Here is a 15,869-nt window from a genome sequence, read left to right as displayed (position 1 = left end):
GAAAAGTGTATCTGTAAGACCAAAAATTGCCCTGGGCAAAAAATAAAATAAAATGAACAAAACGAAGAATAAATACGGATAAAAATGACATTGGAAAGACGGAGATAATAGAAATGAATACTGGTCCTGCAGTAGAGGAATCTTTTTTTCGTGGACTTTGACAATATTTGAAAACCCTAGCTGATAAATGTGAAATTATTGAAAAAAAGAAAAAAGAAATGGAAAAATATAAAATTGAAAAATAAAACTGTATGCTGCCATATTTACTCATACTATCGCTCCAAATTTTTTTGTCATCAACTCTCTCCTCCTTGTGGAAGCTTCTTTGTCTAACGCAATTTGCAATTTTTTCCTTATGTCCCTTCTACTGTGACCATTTTGTCCGAAACATTTCCAAGATAGCTAACCTGTTTAACCTGCTCTAATTTTTCTTTCAAACCATAACTGTTAACTTAGCCTTCCTCTTTCTCGAAACCTCCTAACCTTGGTTTTCATTATATTCTTTCTCATGCCATACCTATCGCATTGACTTACAATGCGCTCATCAATGCTTGTAACCCCTTAACTGACTGGCAAATTGAAGTTTAAACATCATCAAACCTAATTGAATTAAACAATTCCCAACCGAATTTCATTCTCATTCCCAGTTCTTCCCGCGCTTATTTAACCATTTCCTTCTCACGTGTATTTTAAAGCAAGGGTGGTGATGGACACCTCTGCATTGCCCCTCTTCCTTACACTGCCCGTTCGGAGTCTCCCACTCTCACTTGTATCTGAGCAGTCTGACAATTTTTAACATTTCTTTTTCGTACAAGTGAAAATCACAAGTGATAATGAGCACTCCTGTCCTGTTCCTCTTGGATAAAATAAGAATCTCACGAAGCATTGAGATATTGCATCCAGGGACTAATTCATTTCTGCATTGTTTCACTCAGTAGATAATCGTCATGTTATTGGTTAATAAAACTAACAAAAGATTTGGTGAGCCGGTGTCACACGGGATATTAATATGATAGAAGCTATCCTTGCCTTCCTCGGCGCAGTACAGCAGCCGCCAAGAAATTGTAACCACGCCTGTAGTTACGTCATTTTTGGTGTAGTGGCCTCTTTGATGTTCTCCTCGACCCTTATAAAGAAGTACTGCCGCTCCCTCCCGGAATGAATATTTGCCGGTGGTTTATGGTCAGCATCTCGGTAAGGTTCCGTATTCGTAGATTTACATACGTATATCTCTCCTACACAAGGATTGACCCATGCACCCTCCGATTGCACATTGCATTCGACAATTTTTTCATCGATCACAATGACTTTTCACAACAAATATCTGTAGCTAAATATAGAAATGGTCGCATTGTGGATTTAGTTTTCAGCTCCTGACCGGAAGGCCAGGGTTTGTTAGGTAATGTCCAGCTTCGACCATACCGCATGGTTTTTCGAGTACCAGATCTTCATGGAGATCAACAGACGGCACAGGTAATATATGAATGTCACACGCCAAAGGTAATCATTCTTACCCTCATTTAACCTCATAAATCGCACCAAACTTCGGGTTGATTGGTTTTTCAAAATGAACTTTCAAACCTATTTTTATTTTTCCAGAGAGTGTTCATCCTTCCGTAATGGGCTGAAGTTTTTATCAAAGTCTTGAGTTCAGTTCAACAATATTTTATAGTATTTGCTCAGTGATAAACTTCATGTTATTTTGATTGCTAGTAGGTATACATTTTTTACCGCCAAAACGTCAAACATTGGCATGGATTAATGGATATCAGCATGAAATTAGTTCCTTTCACAATCGCGTTTCTTTTTGCATCTTCGAAAGAATGGTGGAATAATTTATTCAATTATGTAAGCCCCGATGGCGGCGGGATAAAGTCCTCGTCTACCCAGAGATCGCTGGTTTGATTCCCGCCTAGGTGGTTTTTCCTCCACCTAGGGCTTGGGTGGATATAATTGTCAAATTTTTATATCGATGTTCAAAGTCCGATGTAAAGGTCGAAGTGCAGTTTTCGGACTAATTCAAATAAATAACAAATTAACTATGGTGTCTCAGGGATATATTTCAGGAATTTCTCGTGGTTCACATTTTCTCGAGCGGTAAAGGAGAAATTGAACGCCTGTGCGTTGAATAGCCAGCGTGGAGGAGAGGGTATTCCGAATGAGAAGCGAGAACCCTTCACTTGGTTCGTTTTTATGTTTGGCAACAGGAGAAGTGAGCGGTAGGGAATCATGGAGGATGAACCATTTTCCAATCATTGCGTGTCTACAGTGAAGGGCAGCAACTTGAGGATCTGTCGCGTGACGAAGGGCACCGAAAATATTCTGACACCTCTTCCAAATTTAAACCGTTTTTAAGAGTTGCGTGTTAAAATCTAAAATCGCCGATCCGAAGCATCCGTTAACATGTTGAAACATCATTGTCTCTCATGGGCTGTCGAGAATTAAAATATGTTTTTCCATTCAAACTTCAAAATATTTCATTTATCGCCTGTAATTTTCAGTCGGTCTCTCTTCAGCGCTCAGAGAGAGTCAGTTGTTTCATGAGCAGGTCGTCACTTTCTCTCCAGGCCCGCATCCGTGAAGGTAAGGCTACGTGCACTAATCATTTGGAAATTGATTGTACCGTTAATTTTAGAAATTAGATTGACATTTTTGCAGCGCAAAACAATTTTTAATGAAGTTAGGACGTACTTGAATGATAATGATTAAAGGTTAAATCGACAAAGCTTAAATTACAGATTAAATCTCGTCGTAAATTGGAAGGGCATCTCTTATGCGGTGATGTTGGAAATGTATATTACCCCCATCGGAATACGGTAGGAGAGATCATTATAATAAAATTGGAGAGATTTATTGATTTATCTATTAAATATACCCTACAAACCACTGCTAGGGTGTGTGGCAGGGGCTGAATACACACCAGAATAATTTTACCCGAACCTGACCCTACCGTGGTCGAACTATATGCTATTATGATCCCCTATCGTTCATGGGAAAAATTACATCTTAAATATATCTGAGCTACACAGTATCTCTCAAATTTTATTGATATGATATCTCCTACCGTCGTACGATGAGGGAAATAATACAATTTCAACATCACTGCTGAACAGACCTTCTTCCAATTTATGGAATTTAAACTTCAAGGCTTCAATCTGGAGTTTAACCTTCGCTCCGTGAGTGATTCCCAGCCTAGCTGCTCTAATATTTTGAATACCCTACTAAGTTTGTCATAACAACGTTTTACAAATCTAGCTCCTCTACGTAGCTCGCGATCCGATTCGGCAATTAATCCAACTTCGTGAGGATCCCATATACTTGCACCATATTCTAAATTTAGCCTAACCAAAAGATTAAGTGTAGAGCACATAGTTTTAAAATGCCATTTTTCCACGAACGATAAGGGATCAGAATAACATAGCTCTACCGCGGTAGGGTAATATTCTGATCATATTAGTCTGGTGTGTATTCACCCCCTGCCACACACCCTAGCAGTGGCTTACAGGGTAATAAAATACTGCGGCTACTACTGCAATGGTAACCGTTCGTTTACGTTCACTTTTGTTAAAGTAAGGTCTTATTTGATATTATCTGGTAGATATTGCTTTAATGTTTACTCTCGATTTGCATTTAGCCACTTTTTTGCTTGCCACGGATGGAAAGTTTGAATTTGTCCATCTATTACGCTCATTAGCTTTCATTTTTGTAAAGGTGGTTTCTCAATTTTTACATAAATCGTCTATTGGCACAGCGGGTAGTGCGTTCTTTTCGTGTGACTGGGAGTTCCAGCGCTCAAGTGCCGGGCGATGGAGTCGGGCCATATCATACACCAGCGATAAGATCTCCTTTTTGGGAAAATCTCAGATGGGAGCGGGGAAGAAAATAGCTCCGTACCCTGACCGTGGGCATTTAGTGCGCTTTAGGACTTATTGTTCAGCCTGAGCGGACTTTACTTTACCTTTCCACGTTCTGCTTTGGCTTCACTTATACAACGGAATTTACAGCAAAACGTTAAAGTAGTCAACACTAAATAATGATGAACGTAAAAAGGAAAAGATTAGTGGCATTTAGGTTGGCACCACTTTCCGTGAATCAAATGCCATTTGATGCATTTATTTAACAGCTCCCTAACGCCATCTCTTGGCCAAAGGATCGGGGCACTTGGTTGCATAAAGCATCGCAGGTCTCAGTGTAAATTACGTTTTACGGAAAGATCCGGAGTTCAAATTCCGGTCTAGGAAATATTTTTGCATTCGTGATCTGCTTGATTTCGCCTTCCCCACCTCTCCTGTGTTCATCCTTTTTGTGTGTTCCTTCCTATCTCTTTTCCTTATATCTGTTACTATACAAATGAGTATTTATTTGTTTGGCGGGATTTCGATATATATATATATATATATATATATATATATATATATATATATATATATATAGAAAATCGAGCAAAAAAATTGTCCCTTGGCTACTCAACTCCCATGTCATTTGCCGCTTTTGATGTACTAGATGAACGGAACCTGCCTACTCATTTCCTAATGCTCCTTGAATGAGGAAATGATGAAAAGTACTGTTTTCTGTCTCTCGTAATCCATCTCGTTTCGGAACAGTATGTCATTGAGTCAAAGTGAAGATTCAGGCGTGATATGTTCGGAATGAAACATGTTTAACGACCAAATAACCCCAATTTTACCTCGTACAAATTAATTAAATCATTTTCCGAATGAATTTCCCACCTCCCTGCAAACCTTCCATCTCAGTTTAATGCTGTAGATATATATATATATATATATATATATATATATATATATATATATATATATATATATATATATATATATATATATATATATATGTAACTGCACGCGAATGTATCGCCTCACTCTGCATCCGAGACGACGCAGTGGCATCGAAACATGAGCCACATTTAATAACTTTCCGAAGTCGAAAATGTCAAATATTTGATCATTCAGCATGTTTGATGACATAGTAAAGTGTCTATTGCGGCGGACACTTTTTTTTTACCCAGTCGTCGACTCCTACTCACAATTAGATGAAAGTGTCGGAAGGAGGGAGGGGAAAAGACGTCCGAGAGTTAATATGCAGAAAAGGCATTCAAAGCCCCGCGCGTCTCTTTCCCGCTCGGGGTGCCTGTCAAACGGCCGCGTTCCGAGTGGAACGGCCGACCGCGCGCACGCACGCACGCAGGGGGGGTTAGAGGGGGGGAGGGGCAGGAACGGAGCGCGTCTCTCGGTCGCGATATAGCGCGTCGTCTGTGGCGCCCGTCCGGCCCCTTTTGGCTTCCCTTTGGCGCCATCCCATCCGCCCCTCCCCCTTCCCCCGCCCCTTGAGCTTCAAACCGCCGCATCGCACCCTCCCACACATACCCCTCCCCCCCGCCCCGCCCCTCTCTCTCCCACTCCCACCCACCCCTGTCCCCCCCGCCCTCCCTCTGCCATTCTCCGGGCGTCTGCCGTATTGATCGAGGAGTGTGGGTGGGAGGAGGAGGGGGGGTGAGGAGGGGGGAGGAGTAGGGGTGCTCGCGACGTGGCGTAGCGAGGCTCGGGTGTGGGGGATATATATATATCGAGGGGGGGGCAAGGGGAAGAGGGCTCCTCTAAGGGAAGGGAGGAGACTACGACGAAGGATACGGAACCACCACCACCGCCTTCCCCTTCCGCCGTCTCGAAACTCCTCCCGCCCGAAGCGAGCGGGAGAAGAGGGGGAGGGTTGGCGGGTGGGGGAGGGGGAAGGGAGTGGTTTTATAGCGATGTGGGGGCGGCGGAGGGAGTGGCGGCCCTGTCCGGGGAAATACAAAATGGGAGTGTGGGAGAAGAGTGGGAAAGCGAATCCTCCCCCTCTTTCCCACTCGCTCCTCTTCCCTCCCCGCCAGCTCCTCACGTCCCCACCTCCCTTCCCCTCTCTCACCCTCACTCTCTCTCCTCTTCCTCCCGTCTCACGCACTCCCCTCCCATATTCGCCCAAGACCCGAAGGAGAGGGGGACCGAAGTGTAAAGAGGTGAAGAGAGAGAGAGAGAAAGGGGAAGCGCTTCTCTTTAAAGGAGGAAAGTTGAACCTCGAGTCTTGTGAGGAGAGAATGATAACACATTCCAATTGGATTCGCATACGAAAAATCGAACACGTCTACTGCGATTTCCCATTATAAGGACTCGATCATTTTGACACATTCTCTGGAATGCATGCATACATAACCAGAATGGGATGAGAATCAATCATACTATATGTTATCCAACAAAGGGAATCGTGCTCTCGAGAGAAATGAAGACCAAGTCAGGCAGGCGTTTTAACTAGGAAGGGCAGGAACTGGAGCAAGTGGAACACTGCTGAACTATTGAGCAAGAGTTTCCAGATGGCGGTGAGCTAATTGGTGAGGGCATTCGAGCAAACGTTAGTTGCCCCAGGTGAAAAGCCTTTGCAAAGTGAAGGGAGTCGATGATTAGGACCTAATATACAAATATGAAGAAGAGATTGTACGGATCGTACTATCTATTTAATGGCTCGGAAACTTGGTTTGGTGGGGTCAGAGGTCAAAATTAAATCGGCAGCTTTGGACAAATGTGGGTTTGGAGAAGGATGGAGAAACAAAAATGAAAGGAGAGGAAAACAAATGATAAAATGCTAGACATTGTAGTGGAGGAGAGAATGAGGGATCAATTGGAAAAATCTTAAAAACAGGATGCAGGTTTTATTTTGATAAGGAATAGAATAGTGAAGACCTAATAGAGAGAGGTTACTGCTCGCTAAGCAAAATATATGGAAAAACGCCTGGACATGTTTGACAGGATGAAGGGAAGTAGGGATTAAATGAAGTTTATGCTTCATTGTAAAAGATGTAGGGTTAAAGGGTATTTGGTGTAGTGTTAGGCAGGGCTATGACATGTGTCAGCTTTAAATCTCTGAGTCAACACTCGGCCTTAAAAACTACTTTTGGTAGGAATATTAAAATTCTGAAATGGGTGTCCATTGGGACCCGATGACTCAAGGCTCGATTACTTAAACTTAACTAAGGCATCAGTAGTGACATTTTACTTATGACGTCGAAACGATCAATTTCTCCGACTACATCGAAATGCAATGTAACAGCGGTCAAATTAGTCAGAGCGCCAAATAGAATCAGCAACTGGTTTACCCCCGGTAGTATTTACGGTCACCCCATAATCAAAAAGCTTATCTCACATTTAAGACTTCTCCCTGCAGACCAATGTTCTTTAGTGGCCCTTGACCAGGCAGCCCCTGCCACACTCCATTTCAGTGGTTTGAGGGAAATAATACAGGAATTAACTCCGAAATTCTTTCGATGAATGCAAATTTACGCCTGTTTCACTTCGATCAATTGCCGATTCGTTTCGATTTCCACTAGCATACGTTAAGGACACGGGACCGCACACGATCAATGTTGTTCGTCAAAACACGTCGTCCCGGCCTTGCATCATCCGTGGCGTCTTGTCGGCCATCTTTCAAATTCTTAATCGACTTGAAAACGAATGTATTCTTCAGAGCATTATCACCGTAAACAGCTGTCAACATTTCAGTAATTTCTTGATAACTTTTACCGCACTTCGCCCAAAAAACTTGATGTTGATTCGTTGCTCCGCGATTTCGTCAATTTCCATTTTCGACGAACAGTAAAAATAAGGGTAACGGAAACTTACATAACTAGCACCATACGCAAAGCTCGACGATCCGCCAAGAACAGACGGCTCATTGGGTCTAGGGCAACTAGCGCCGCTAGTGGACGGGGCTGTAGTCCAAGCCATTGTAGGCCGCCAGATTGCACTAGTTCGCGTATTTTTTGGGCAGACCACGAATGGGCGTAAGCGTACAGGCAACAAGCAAGAGTAATGAAATAATTTGCGTACTTCGAAAAAAAATTGGCCAATTGGTTTAGTACCTGAGAGCCAATAAATAAGTGAATGATGGAATGAATTTAAGCTTTAAATGCCTTGAATTCGTTGATGTAAAAAAGCGGGAGTCTCACCATCGAATAATTCACGTTGAAAATAAATATCTGAAGAAAATAATTCAAGGTTTTTAGCCGCATTGGGATTTAAATGCCACGGGGTGTATGTGATTATTTTAAGTATTAAATAGATTATGTTTTAATTTTGCAAAACATTTTTTGGTAGATATTGGACTGATGAGTTCTTTATCTTCCCATTCTCTTAATGTGAAGGGTAACACCAGTTGCTCCACACTCCCACGGAGGGATCATCCTATAAATATGAGGAATTCCTAAATAATTAAGTAATACATCCTTCCCTGGTATTATAAAAGTCTAAATCTAAAGAAATATATAGTCAACAAACGGTGACTTTATTTAAAGTACCTTTGGTTAATTTAGATTTACTTCTGATATGAAGCTCCTAGATTTGATAGCTCGCTGAAGATTTTTAAGCTACATCTACATCAATACCCAGCAAGCCACCAAAAAGGTGTGTGGCAGGGGGTGCAGCACCAGCAGGAAAGGGTAAGGGATGAGGGGGTTAGGGTTTTTCAAATGGATGGGGAAAGGTAAGGGGAACCTGCAAAAAAAAATAAATATAATCGTATAACCATGCGCAGTCCCTACCTTGTAGGTTAATACTTATTATGTCGAGCCTACTAAGCTATAGTAAGGAGGAGAGTTTGTGAAGTTGTCGCAAACAAGAGAAGTAGTGGTATTTAAGGCGAAATCATTAACACTGCGATGGCACCGTGGTACGATTATTGAGGTTCACTTTAAGGGTCAAAGGATTTTTGTGATTTTATTAAATTTCGTTTTGAGAAAAAACCCCTGTTTGCATTAATCTACTCGGGAAGATAGATGGCTGCTTGCTGCGCTGTCCAACGCGTTGTCTGACGGATAATTATTGGCCATTGAAATTCAATACTTGAACTCGCCCTAACTCTTAAGTGAGTGTTCGGAATACCAATGGTGTTGCTGCCGACCTTCTAACTCGGTGCCCTGTCGCGGCACGCACTATTCGGAAAACATTAAATCATCAACATTCTTATGATTGCTAATCTATTTTTTGTCGAAGAACAGTATCAATTTTCGTATACTGAGCGCTGTTTAGTCATATAGAATACACAAGAAATTTTATATCTATAATTTCACTGTCATTTGAAAATATTATGCACGACTGTTTTTTGTCAAAGGTTTAAGGCAATTCATTCCACAAATTGGAAGACCGCAGCCCTTTGCAATGCTACTTATCCAGCATCGCACTAGTTTCTACACCCTATTTTACTTTGTACACGTATTTGTCCCATGCCCTTGTTATTAGAGCATTCATTTCTAATTTATCCTCATACAGGGAGCGGCGATGTAACTTGCTGAATTGAATTCAAATCAGTAAGTTATGCTGCCGCGCCCTGTATGTCTCAAAATATACCTCATCTACATGCTGCTGCGTTTTCTTTCCTTGCCGTGATCCATATTTTCCCTAACTCTTTTACTTTTTTTGTGTACTTAATCGCTTCTCACTTCATCTTGAACACCCACCTCCAGTGCCTGAGTTCTTTCGTTTCTACTCTTCACGACTCTTTTTTACCATTGTTTTGGTAGTAATTTATTTCAGAAGGAATTGTCGCCTGACTTGCAGCACACAGATTCAAGGACCCACGTTGTGTTTCTTAACTTCTACTCATATGAGTGGATTATTCATATCGATATGTCATCCTGAAGAATCAAATTCATAAATTACTCGGGAAATAAACAGCACACCATTTGTTTGGTGGTTGCCCGAGACATGAAGAAAGAACGTCGGTCGTCGGCCTGCCTGAATGAAGTTTATTTATTCACTTATTGAGTTAAATGGGCGAGGTTGAGATTTATAGCCCCTTCCTCCACCTAACTCTTACATTACAGAGATTACATTGAAGACAATTACATACAACCAAGCCCTAGAAAGAGGAAAATCCACCTAGGCGGGAATCGAACCCGCTCAGCTCTGGTAGTTGATAGGCGAGGACGTTAGCCCGCCGCCGCCGGGGCCGACCCCACTCGGAGTGATGAATTAAGAGGAGGGTGACGTGCCAACGAATATAAGTCCTCCCGTTTTTATCCTTCCTGGTCAAATTCATAAATACTAATTGTAATCCGAGGCACTTGCAACCGAACTAATTTCCGCCGCATGCATCCCGACCCAAATATCGCAGTGACGACACTCCGCCGTCTCGGGGCAACGAGTCCCTTGTTTGCTAGGGCTTTAGGATTTCGACAACGAATCTTCCACAATACGCATGTTTACCGTTTCGCGTCCAGGTGCTCGCGGGGCAATGCTGGGGGAGTGGGTGAGGGGGGGTTGTGTAGGTAGGGGGGGGGGCTTTTACAAGTTGGTTGAGTTGAGGGACACGAGTATTCCCCTCCAGGAATTTTAAATTCTTTAAAAGCCGGGCAAATAAACAGAGAGGGAATTACTTGCCAGTGCCTTTCAACAAAATGTCGAGGAGGAAGCGGAATTCCCCTTCTGTGGTGTGAAATATAATCACCGCGTGCCCTCCCGCGCAGTTCCATAAGGAGCGGAATGTTTCGTTCTCCAACCCAACACTCCTTCCGTACGTCCCTCTCTCCCTCCCTCTGAAACGATGTTTGCGAATGAGGTAGCTACTTACAACTGCCTCTGCTCTTGCGATTGTGCAAACAGTTAATTGGCCTTCCCTAACGCATGTTGGGGGAGATTAATTTGAAACCGGGGCTTAGTACTTCTTACAGCGCTAACCTCTTCTGGCTTAAAACCTTGGGCAAAGCTCTGGCCCGGCTGCGTTTATATCGCCTCTCTGCCACGTTTCTCGTCTCTGTGTGCGTGTGAGCGAATGTGTACGTGTGTGTGTGTGAGTGTTTGTCTTTGAAGGAGATGGAGTGCGCGCGTCATAGCAGTTCTAAGGCTATCCGGCTGGCTACCTACCGCGGGCGGCCTAAGGGTTGCTCGCCTCGCTCGGACTTAATTGAAATCAGATGTTCATGCCCGGCTCCCCAAAGAACTCCGCCCCAATTGCTGACCCGGTAAGAAGAACATGTGAGCACATGATGAATGGTAAAACGCAAACGAACATGCGCATCTGCAAATTGCCCCACAAGTAGCCATGGAAACATGTCTGCACTGGCGGTTTAAGGGCACAATCAATGAGCATCTCTTATAGTATATCGTGATCCTGAAAATTGGAATGGAAGTTGAATTAATATTTATTTTTGAGTAGTTTTAATGGCACAGTTCTTTTTTGCTTTCCTTAAGTTTGGCGACGAATTATGCGAGGAAAAAAAATGTTTTACCTGTCTCCGAAAAATCCTAATTCTCTTAATGCTCCATCATGGTCGCACCAATATGATGTGAAATTAGAAATATTTCCTCAGTTTGAGCATTTATTTGGTTGATTTTGTGTCTCCTAGAAAGTTAATTTTGACACCAGATCGTCGTGCCTCTTCTCACAACCTCCGAAGGTTTTCTATCAATCGGGTTCGCCTATTCCATTTTCCCTATTCGAGTTATATTCCCCAGGGTCCGTGGTAATTTTTAACAAAAAATACTTTTTCTTTTGATTTTATTTTCAATATGTATAATTCAGAAAATAAATATATATCTAGTGATTCACAAGCACTTGAGCTGCAGTCAAGTTAAGATGAAAAGAACACGACATAATTCCTCTCCTGTCAGATTTTTCAATTGATTATTTCCCCTATATTCTTTAAATGATGCCAGACATCTTTGAAGCTACTCCGACGATATGTATATCAAGTGTGTTCCACTTGCTAATTCCTAAATTAGTGCGATTGCCAAGAATGCTACTCTCCGCTACTACTAGTATCAAGGAGTTTAATTAAAGGCGCGAGAGTATCTTGTGCATAGAGACTAATGTAGAACAACCAAAGATCATTGGCGTTCCGAGCACGAAGTCAAACGTTCCACCATCCAACCTTGGATCTCTATATCTTGAATCTCCAAGGAGCAACTGCTACCTTTCCGTGGAAGTACTTGGGGTCTAAGACGAAACACTATTTCTGTGGAAGGGTTCCCAATAGACTCTTGTGACTCAGAAAAGAAGTGTCGTAACCTTCTATATTTCTATTAGAGCTATTCTTTCAAGGAGATCGGGAATTCACATTACTTCCAAGGCCTGAGAATAGTGAAATTAAACTTGAAGGCAGTGCCAAAGAGACCGTCAAAAAGATTAAGTAATTTCAGATGAGACACTTTAGTCCAAATCCAGCTATTACAGTGAATTGGGATTTTAGGGGAAAGCATGCCGCTGAACTGCTACCGATGACTTATTTTTGGAATATTGAATACATCTTAGAACCGTGAAACCTTCGCGGTCAACGGTGAGTACCTGCGAAGAACGGTCATACCAAAAAGTCTTCAGGAGTTCGAGAGTACTGACGATTTCAAGTATGTTGGTGAAATTTTAATAATATTTTTACGTATCTTCGGTGCGTTAACTTATTAAATTAAAGCATAATAACCAACCAGATCACTGGTGTGATACAAGGTGCGTTGCGTTCCAAAAGTAATGCTATTATTTTTGTGAAGTAATTTATTGAACATATTTGCGCAAACACTTAAAATCCTTCAAAGTACTGCCCTTGGGCCTCTACACATTTTTCCAGCGACTCTGCCATGACCGGTACGCGCCCTGGAAGGCGTCTTCTGGGATCTCTCGCAGAGGTCTTCGTCACGGCTGATCAGATCTCTTGTTTGAACGAAAAATGGGTTCTTTTCAGGGCTGCCTAAATCCAAGGGAACAAAAAGAAGTCTGCTGGGTCGAGGTCAGGACTATAGAGGGGTGGGGAAGCATTGGAACCTGGTTTTTGGCCAGGAACTCGCGGACTCATAGCACGTTGTGGCAAACACCTTATGCACCAGCTTGGCACACGGTTTTCTCATCGCTAAATCTTCAATAACAATGCGAAATTCAATACTAGACTACAAGTTCAGTTCATTGGTAACCATCTTAATACTCAATCGACGGTCAGAGTCCAACAATTATCGAATAAGAGCCACATAATATTCGGTTTTACTGGTTGACGACCGTCCAAAGCGTTGTTCGTCGTAAACCTCTTCCCGGCCCTCCTTAAAGACCACTCCGACCAATAGCAGCGGAGCGAGAAATTCAATAGCATTACTTTTGTAACGCACCCTGTATTACTTATCTCCCTTTGGTCTCTTGTAGACCAAAGCTGCAAATGAACTTAACCTTGTAGAGCGTTGTCTGCCATGAAAATATTTGAGATACTCATGAATTTCAACATCTGTCTATTACCAACTTGATGAGGGAATGCAGGATACGATGGACGAATGAAATGAAGATAAGGGTAAACATTTGTTTCGAAAGTGAACCGCAACATGCGACGGTGAATCAAGTGACATACTTGAAAGAACTAAAATTTCAAAATTTTGTTAGTTGGTAACAGTGCATGCTATGTTTTGATGATTGTGTTACGGTGAGCGATATTATACCATTAAGGAACAGTATGGTGCAACATTAGTGTAAAAAATGGCATTTGCATTTGAAAAATGCACCGAAGAGAAGCCGCAATCTCCCATTTGTTTATTGTGTTGCGAAGAAGAGAAACTTTGAAATTCATCGATGAATGAAAATTGTTGATTCATCTCTGTCTCTCCAAAAGGTTTACATGTGAACAAGGCAGTTCCTAACAAGTATTAATTCTTTAATAGACCCCCCGTGACCAGGTGAAGCACACCAAGTATTGAAACCAGCCGCCTTTTCAGCAGTTAAAGCCTTAGATTATCTTGAGACATAGTAAACTTTAAAAGTGCTGGAATATTTCTATTGCGCACTCAAGAGAGTACGCATGAAAATGATATAACTGAGAATCATTTACTCGTATATTAAAGAAATTACGAGGAAAAAATATAAAAGTTTCCTAGTTTCCATTTCACTGTCCCTAGCATACACAAAATGAACTTGACTTACGGATTAAAACAATTATAAATTATAATAAATCTTATTTTTTTGATAGTTTTCAAAATCAATGTTAAAATCCAATATTTCTTAAAGCATTATTTGTAATTTTAGCGGTATATGCAAATGGAGTTATCTAAATATGAATGTAATTTGTGGAATCACTATATTTCAGGGCGAGGATGAGATGTACTTTAGCAAGTATTGGAGTTGTGGTACGCAGCGGCGCAGAGATAGCATCCCTGTTTAATGTTGGGCTCTTCTCCCAATAATATAGCATATTTGTATCTGTACGCATGGGGTACTTACTAAAACACGGGTCGACATGTCTGAAAGTGAGAGAAAAGAAAAATAAAGAGGAAGAGAGAGAGTATGTTCTCTCGGGAACATTCAAGAAAACTTTCCCTCCCCTTTTTTCTTCACAATTTCTAATTGTTGTTTCTCTTCAGATGGTTGTCATGCTCATAGTTCAAGGAGTGGCCGCAGTATGCCAAAATGAATTGCACTTTAGTAGGATGTGTCCAGTTTATACAGCTGTAAGAGTTTTTATAAAAGAGACAGAAAACCACGCACTCCACGGAGAGTACATGCAATATTTACCAATTAATGCGAGGCTCGTGCAATAACAACCGCGATTATCACATGGAAATTAATTTTTAAAGCCGTACGAAACAAAAATATATCTTAGATTAGTGAAAGTCATTATTTTATTTTACAGATTGGATGGAAAAGAAGGTGTTTTTTTCAGAATATCTACTTACCTAAAAATCATATGTTTATTTGTTATAAATTCCTTTTGAAGCTGTGAAGAATTGTTGAAACGTTAAAACTCAACTATTTTCTATTGAGCGGGAAATTATTTTGACCGTTTTACGTATGAACGTTCTTATGCTTGAATTTGTGTCGTTAGTCACACTATTTATTAATGTATAGATGCTCAAAATGCGTAGTCTTTAATGTGAGTAGATTTAAGCGGAACGTCTGAACCTCCAAAGTTGGTAAATCGCACGAGACCTCTGCCATGAAAGTTTAAAACTGCCTCAACCCAGCAAATTTACTGATCCGACATTAATCCGAGAACAAAGAGAATTAAATATAACGTTGTTATAACATCGACTTGAAATTACAGGGGTTTGTGACAACATGGGAGAAGGCGCCGAGGACAGTATGATGATGGTGGTATTTCGCGATCAAATTCAATCAATATTATCTCTAAATTAAAAAAAAACAATCACGCAATGTAAAATGTGTGTGCGGAACAACTGGCCATCGTGAAACAACATGGCGGGGTAACATAGCATCACAAACAAGGACAAGAAGTGAGTTTTAACGTTCGTAAAGCGTTATTCTTCGTCGGAACTGCTCTTTATATGCCACGAGGACTTCTCGGAATAATGAAAACCGTTGTTTATATTGGACTCGATTGCGCCTGCAATAGGCCGTGGTGATTGTGATGGCGCCCATCACTTCTCCCTTTCCCGTTCTCGAAAGAGGCATAAATGATGGTCTCTGGCTCAGCTAGCGTTTCCCTCCTTCCACACATTGCGTTTTTAATTTAAATGCCAAAAACGTTTAATGGAACTCCATCCCATGTTTATTCCTGCCTAAATGGAATAACTCCCGGCTAAAATGCTCCTTTTAGCAACGCTCATTAATCATTAATGGCTTTCCCTTGTGCATTCCCGTGGCGCGGGACTTCGAGAAGCGCTGCTCGAACGTGAGCATCAAATTACGATGTGAATTGGATAGATCGAAAATCTCAAAACCCTAAATACGAGGGGGAGTTTGGGAGGGATGCACGAAAGAGGAGGGAAACCTGGTGTTCTGTTTTTTATTGATCTTATGTTCACACCGTTTTCATTTGTTCCAAATTCTTGACACGTTTTCTTTTTTACTTTATTCGTGACAAAATATAATCGGGAGTAAATTTGAATGAATATCGATACCAACGT

This window comes from Hetaerina americana, unplaced genomic scaffold (genome assembly GCF_022747635.1).
Source record: "Hetaerina americana unplaced genomic scaffold, ioHetAmer1.1.p SCAF_9, whole genome shotgun sequence".
Taxonomy (NCBI): domain Eukaryota; kingdom Metazoa; phylum Arthropoda; class Insecta; order Odonata; family Calopterygidae; genus Hetaerina; species Hetaerina americana.
This window is presented reverse-complemented; position numbering follows the sequence as displayed.